Raw genomic sequence first — 7,507 nt, forward strand, 5'->3', positions numbered from 1 at the left:
CCACGTAATCGGTCTTGCAAGAAATGAACTGCTGAACAGTATGTCTGATGGGACCTATATTCAGCACTTGTCCAGAAACATGATATTTACAAGAAAGGCAATGGCCACAGCGATAGTTGCCCTTAGGAACTGAATGTTCCAACCACGTTACTCTAGAATTAGATATACGATTGCGGACCAAAACATCCCTAACCCGTGTGCTCCGTCTGTTAGAGATAAGTGGCCCTCTAACCACCCTATCCGAGAGATCCTTATCTCTTGCCAAAACATGCCAGTGCTTCCTGATAGATGCCCTTATTTCCTGGTCCATCGGACCATAAAGAAAAATGAAGGTGAAACCTTGCCCCGACGGGGACGAGAAGGATTAATAACACGCAGAGAGGTTTTGAGGACCAGTCTGGAGATTTGTGTGTGAGGCTCCGTGAGAGGGGTTATCCGGAAACTGTGTTACAGAGGGCTGTAGAACGGGTTAATGAGCAGACACAACGTGAGGCTGATGGCATGGGGGCCCCGTTGGGGCAACGGTTCACCTTTTGTTTTCGTTATGGTCCGATGGACCAGGAGATAAGGGCATCTATCAGGAAGCACTGGCATGTTTTGGCAAGAGATAAGGATCTCTCGGATAGGGTGGTTAGAGGGCCACTTATCTCTAACAGACGGAGCACACGGGTTAGGGATGTTTTGGTCCGCAATCGTATATCTAATTCTAGAATAACGTTATTGGAACATTCAGTCCCTAAGGGCAACTATTGCTGTGGCCATTGCCTTTCTTGTAAATATCATGTTTCTGGACAAGTGCTGAATATAGGTCCCATCAGACATAATGTTCAGCAGTTCATTTCTTGCAAGACCGATTACGTGGTTTATGTGGTTTTTTTGCCCCTGTAAAAGGTTTTACGTAGGAAAGACCATACGCCAACTGTGTGTACGTTTCAGGGAGCATTTTAGATCGATTCGGACAGGTAAGGGCATACCAAGGTTGATTAATCAAATCAGGGACACACATCAAGGGGATCCAGAGGTCCTCACGTTCGCGGGGATTGAGAGGGTGGTCTTACCTGTGCAAGGGGGTGATGTACAGAAGTTGCTGTTGAGACAGGAAGCCTGGTGGATCATGCGCACATGCGCGATGGGTCCAGCTGGGTTAAATGACAGGCTTGATATGTCTGTCTTCTTATGACTTCTAGGTAGGTTTGTTGTGTTCCTGACCCCTCTAATCAGGCATATATTTGTGTTTGTTGGTAGACCATTTGTTTCCTCTCTGTTTTAAAATAACTCTGCAGTAAAAAAGTGTTTATGAGAAAATACATATAAAGGTGTGTTTTGGATGCTGCTTTTGAGGTGGGTGGATATCTCTTCCATTTATGTGTTCATCCTGGACGTTTTCTAAGGTTCTGTTTTTGAGCTGATACAAGGTTTTGTATTTATTCCGGGATGTTCTTTCCGGTTTTTAATATGTTTTATGTCACGCACATGTTGTATTTTGTCTTGAGGGGCCGGGGTAAGGGGCGTGGGGTGGGAGGGGTTTTACTCCTACTCACCTATTTATGTCTGCGTCACTCCCCTGCTCCTCAGACCCGTGGAAGCGCTACCGTAAGCGCGAAACGGCCGTCGTCACATCCTGCTCACCTCCTTCCTTGTTTCACTACCCCAGGCCGTGAAGATGACGGCGTTGTTTTATATGTTTCAATAAAAGGATTCAGACCACACTTGGACTGGTGAGTGTTGCCGCTTCGTTCTATACTGATCTATGCCAGCTGCACCCAACCAGTACTGAACTCCATTTTCCATTTGCTTTATTTTGGGTGCCACCTCCCGAAATAAAAAAAATCAAATATGTGTTGGCTACCTCCTCCTCTGCCTGTTACAGCTATACCGCTTTGTCCACCTTTTCCTCCTCTTGGACCTACGCAACATGGTTCTAGATAGTTGGTTTTTTTTTTTTTTGTTTTTTTTAAAATATAGGTTGTTTTAAGTCAGTTCAGTAAAACTAAAATGTTGGATTACTCCTCCTTTGTCTCTCCCACTCATACCGCCACATCCACCTCTTCCTCCACTTGGACCTACACCCCGTGGTTCAAGACAACTACCTTATATACTCATGTGTAAGCTGAGTTTTTCAGCCCCTTATTTTGGCTTAAAAAGGCCCCCCCCGGCTTATACACGAGTCATGAACCCAGTGCGAGTTCCGCGGCATCTCCGGAACATGTCCACATTTCCCTGCAGCCTCGGTAAGTATTCCAGTGGCTGCTGACAGGGCCAGCGTTTGGAATTAGCACCAGGACAAGTGCCGGTGTCCTAAGAAGGCGGGGACATTGGCACGCTATGGGGGCCCGGTGCCTGTGTTGCCGCTTCCTCAGTACACCGGCACTTGCGATATTCATCTGTCCCCATTCCACTGCCATGCTGTCTTCCACGTCCTCTGGCTGTGACATTCAGGTCAGAGGGCACGATGACGTGATTAGTGCATGCGTTCTACCTGAACAGTCACTGCAAAGAACCGGCTACGCTGAGGAGTACCAGCCAGCGACGAGAGGTGAATAAGTCACTTTTTTAATTGCAGCAGCAGCAATATAGGGTATAATCATATCAGCATAAACTGCACTGATATGATGAGCATCTTATGGGGCTATCATCAACCTTTATGCAGCATTATATGGGGCATATGCAGCACCCCAGAGTCCTGGTCGTTGCAGTAATGTCATTCTTCCACCAAGGGGGAGTGATATTACGTCTGATGGCAATAAAGGAGATCTTCCTACCAGGTATCACAAACCATACACCACACTTCACACTCCAGACCACCAGGGGGAGCCTTGCTCCTATCTACTAGGGCACTCCTCACAGAAGGGTAAAACTGGTGGGCTGGATAGAAAGTTAGAGAGAAGCTGGCTGGGCTTCGCCCAGGCAACACCTGTCAGGCAGACAGGGGGAAAGGAAGAACATCGGAGCTGCAGACAGAGGGTCCCTGTCAGGGGTGGGATCCTGATAGAGGCCTAGCAAGACAGAAAGACACGGAGCTGCGCCTGCCCCTCGTGCGGCAGCATCCTAAGAAAGGACACGAAGAGAATTGTGTTGTAGAGGGTGAGACACGAAGTCATAGCACAAGGAGATAACACCAGGAGGAGTTCTGCCCTGTAATAGGCTGCATCCTTCTGAGGCGCGTAGCCAGTGGCCGGAACACCGAGGGAGTAATAGTATCTACGCTTTACTTCAGAGACCGGCAGGACAGTCAATTCCAAGTTGGCTGCCCAATCTTAATACCTAAGAAGACACGGTGGCAACTTGTGGGGGTCGGGGCATCTCTAGGGTCCCTATAAACAAGCCTCAGGCCATCAGTCATACGGGTTTGTCCTATCCACACCATCGGGGGGACAGAGAGGAAGAAATAACATCTAGAACATCTACAAGAGTTGTGAGGACCTTACCGAGAAGCTCAGCAGGGAGGTACTAAAACACACCGGCGCTAGTAGGAAGGCTACTGATTTCCACCTGGATAAGTGACTCTGGATTTGCCTTCAGACTGGCCGGACTCTGCCTACCCTGTGGTCTGTACCCTGGACTGTGGATGCTGAAGTCTTCAGTAAAAGGTAAAGAGACTGCAACCTTGTGTCCTCGTTATTCCCTGTGCCTTACATTGTCCACCATCACCATCTACACTTCTGGGAAGCCCTGGGGACACACTTCACCTGTGGGAAGGTATACCATCTAGCTGCCATAACATCACCCCAGTGGACCCCTCACTGCAGCGTCGGTCACCCTGAACGAATACCACAGGTGGCATCATGAACTTCCCCTTTAAAGACCTTTCCCAAAACCATAAAAACTCTTTCCTTTATTGGACGCCCCTCAAAGGGCCACTGACCGGGTCGGGCCACCGTGACTTCCCCGCAGAACACTGAAGGACCCGGTGCCGAGTACCCCATTGCCCTTAACGTGGGGGTGATCCACATATTTTTCTATGGAGCATCTTATGGGCCATCATCAACCTTAATGCAGCCTTATATGGGGCATATTTTTCTATGGAGCATCTTATGGGGCCATCGTCAACCTTTATGCAGCATTATATGGGGCATATTTTTCTATGGAGCATCTTCTGGGGCCACTATCAACCTTTATGCAGCATTATATGAGGCATATTTTTTATGGAGCATATTATAGGGCCATCATCAACCTTTATGCAGCATGCTGCATTTCCCACCCTAGGCTTATACTCGAGTTAATAAGTTTTCCCAGTTTTTTTAGGCAAAATTATGTGCTGCGGGTCGGCTAATACTTGAGTATATACGGTAGGTTTAGTTTTAGTAAATCGAGATTGTTTTGAGTTAGTACCATAAAAAAAAGAAAAGAAAAAAGATAAAAGCAATGAAAGTTGTTGGATTACATCTCCCTTGATTCTATTTATTTTATTCAGTTATACAGTGCCATTAATTAATTCTACAGCACTTTACATACATTATTGGCACTGTCCCCATTTGTGCTAATCATCTAATTTCCTGATCAGAATGTCTTTGGAGTGTGGAAGGAAACCCATGCAAACTCTGAGCAAATGTTTTCCTTGGTGGGATATGAACCCAGGAACTCAGCACTGCAAAGCTGTAGTGCTATCCACTGAGCCACTGTGCTGCCCAGACTCTTCCACCTACTGTATATTTCCACATCCACATCCTCCTCCACCGGTTCCTCCTGGTTCAAGATACTTATTTTCTATTTCTGCTCTGCTTAGCATAGGACACAGCTGTAGTGAGGGACAGTATTAGACTTTGCATGTGCGCAGTTTTCCAAAAACACTCTCTATGTGTACTCTGTCTGTGATAGCTCAATGTGTAACCAAAAGTTATATATTCTTCAACTTAGACTAAGTATTAGAACAGTATAGAACAAAAGGGTAACAATGTTTTGAACTTTTGACTTTTAGGCTCCATATCTCATTATCCACTTCTGCTTTGAACTTGGGACTGTCATCATTTTATAGACAATCATCTTGGCTATCTCATACTTAAATTTGACTTGCAACTATTTAGCATATGATTAATTATGCAGATTCTTGTCACGTCCCTGCATTGTTACTGTTTTGCTATTAAAGATCTAAATTTTAATTTTTATTATTTTTTTAGTATTTTGTAAATCCACTTTTGGCTTTCAACACTCAATGCTCTTGGTCAGATTCAAGTATGCGTTGACTGACATTTGATATCAGGTCTTTTTTACACGTTCCCAAAGTTGGTGCTTACTGGTCGACTCACTCGGGTATGTATACAGTTTTTTCTTCAATTCTACCCACAAGAGTTTGATTAGGTTGAGGTCTGGGGACTGTGGGGGCCATTGTCATTGAACCATTTCTTCGCCAATCTTGACATATGCCTCGAGTCCTTGTCCTGTTGGAATACTAGGTTGTCCTCTTTAAGCAGTGAGAGATTCACTCAGAATCGAAGGCTAACAGAAAACCCCCTAAAAATGTGCGATAGGTCTTACAGAAGCATGGTACTTAGGGTACATGATTGGCCGTGAAGTTATCAAACCCCAAATAAATAAGGTGAAGGCCATCCACAACTGGCTCAAGCCTTTAAGTACGAAACAGGTGAGGGCGTTTCTCGGCATCATTGGGTACTTCCGCCGGTTTATACCCAATTTTACTGGGAGATCGGCACCCCTAACTGATCTGTTAAAGGGTTGGAAGTCAGTTATGGTACTGTGGAACTCTCAAGCAGAGGAGGCGTTCCAGTCCCTGAAGTCTGCGTTGTCCTCATCAGCTTTGACTTAAGGAAAACCTTTATAGTACAAACAGATGCATCAGAGGTAGGCCTAGGTGCCATACTATTGCTAAAGGTGAATGAGCAGAAAACAATTATAGCGTGGAGGAGAAGGGGTGCATGGCGATTAAGTAGGCCTTGGAGTTCCTATGCTACTATTTGCTCGGGCGACAGTTTTGTTTGGTAACGGACCATTCACCCCTCAACTGGATGAGTCATGCAAAAGAGAAGAAAGAGTGGGTCACCGGATGGTTCCTGTTCCTTCAAAATTTTAGTTTTTCAGTGGAACATCGGAGAGGGGAAGTTGCAGGGAAACGCAGATGCCCTGTCATGGGCACGCTGTTTGGTGACAAATGTTCAACCCCACAAGTTTGAACAGAGGGGGGGATATGTAAGGCAATGATGGGTATTATATGCCAGGGATGCTATGTACCCCCAGGATGTGCATAGAAACATATTAAGGCCGCTGGAGTGCACTGCAATCATAGGTATAGCTATGGTTGCAATACAGAATAAAAGTAAGTGTGGTCTTGGACAAGCTATTTGCCCAAGGCAGATTTAAGAAAACCCGGCATGGGCTTTTATTTTTGGAGCGAACTACAGGATAGTACTCGGGCGGTTCACTCCATCCAGCCGGGGCTTACAAGTAGCCCGTGGGCACAGATTCCATTTGAAAACCCTGCAGTAAAGGGTTTGGGTGTGTCAGTGTTTGCAAATGGCAGAGCAGGTGGCCCTGCAACAGCTGGCTTGTGTGAGGTAACACAAAACCAAGAGAAGCAAATGCCTGGCACCCCTCAGTGTGATACGGTGGTGTAGTTGCCCATGGCAACAAGTCTTGGATATGGACTGTTTGACGCCTCGGCTGTGATCTAGAGGATACCATGTGCTTTTCATTTTGTGAGTTTTTGGACATTAAATATCTTTGCTTTGAACTTTCCTGGGTGACTACCTCATTACTACACAGTATGAACTGTTATGATCCTTAGTGGTTGAGGATCACAAATTACTCCAGCTAAGTAACAAACATAGGACAAGCTCTAGGGAGGTGGCAAACTGGACTGACCGCAAATCTGAACCTATCCAAACACACTAGCAGTAGCCGGTGAACGTGCCTAAAAATCCTAGACGTCTCGAGCCAGCCTGAGGAACTAACTACCCCTAGAGAGAAAGAAAGACCTCTCTTGCCTCCAGAGAAATAATCCCCAAAGATATAGAAGCCCCCAACAGATAATAACGGTGAGGTAAGAGGAAGGCACATACACAGGGGTGAAAGCAGATTCAGCAAATGAGGCCCACTAATACTAGATAGCAGAAAATAGAAAAGGGAATCTATGCGGTCAGTAAAAAACCCTTATAAAATATCCACACTGAGATTTCAAGAACCCCCACACCAACTCACGGTGTGGGGGGAGAAACTCAGTCCCCTAGAGCAACCAGCAAGCGAGGAAATCACATTTTAGCGAGCTGGACTAAAAACATAATGAACACTGATAATCAAAATATGATCAAACAAAAACTTAGCTTGTCTTGGAGAGACTGGGAGCAAGGTAGACACAAGGAATCTGAAGAGCACTGAATACATTGATAGCAGGCAAGGAACTGAGTCTCCAGGTGAGCTAAATAGGAAACCAACCAAGGATAACGAACCAGCTGATGCAGCCAACCTGCAGAAAGACAACACTACACAGTACCGCTTGTGACCACTAGAGGGAGCCCAAAAATAGAATTCACAACAATGAACACTGTTGCTCTAC

Source organism: Ranitomeya variabilis, chromosome 4 (genome assembly GCF_051348905.1).
Source record: "Ranitomeya variabilis isolate aRanVar5 chromosome 4, aRanVar5.hap1, whole genome shotgun sequence".
Classification (NCBI taxonomy): domain Eukaryota; kingdom Metazoa; phylum Chordata; class Amphibia; order Anura; family Dendrobatidae; genus Ranitomeya; species Ranitomeya variabilis.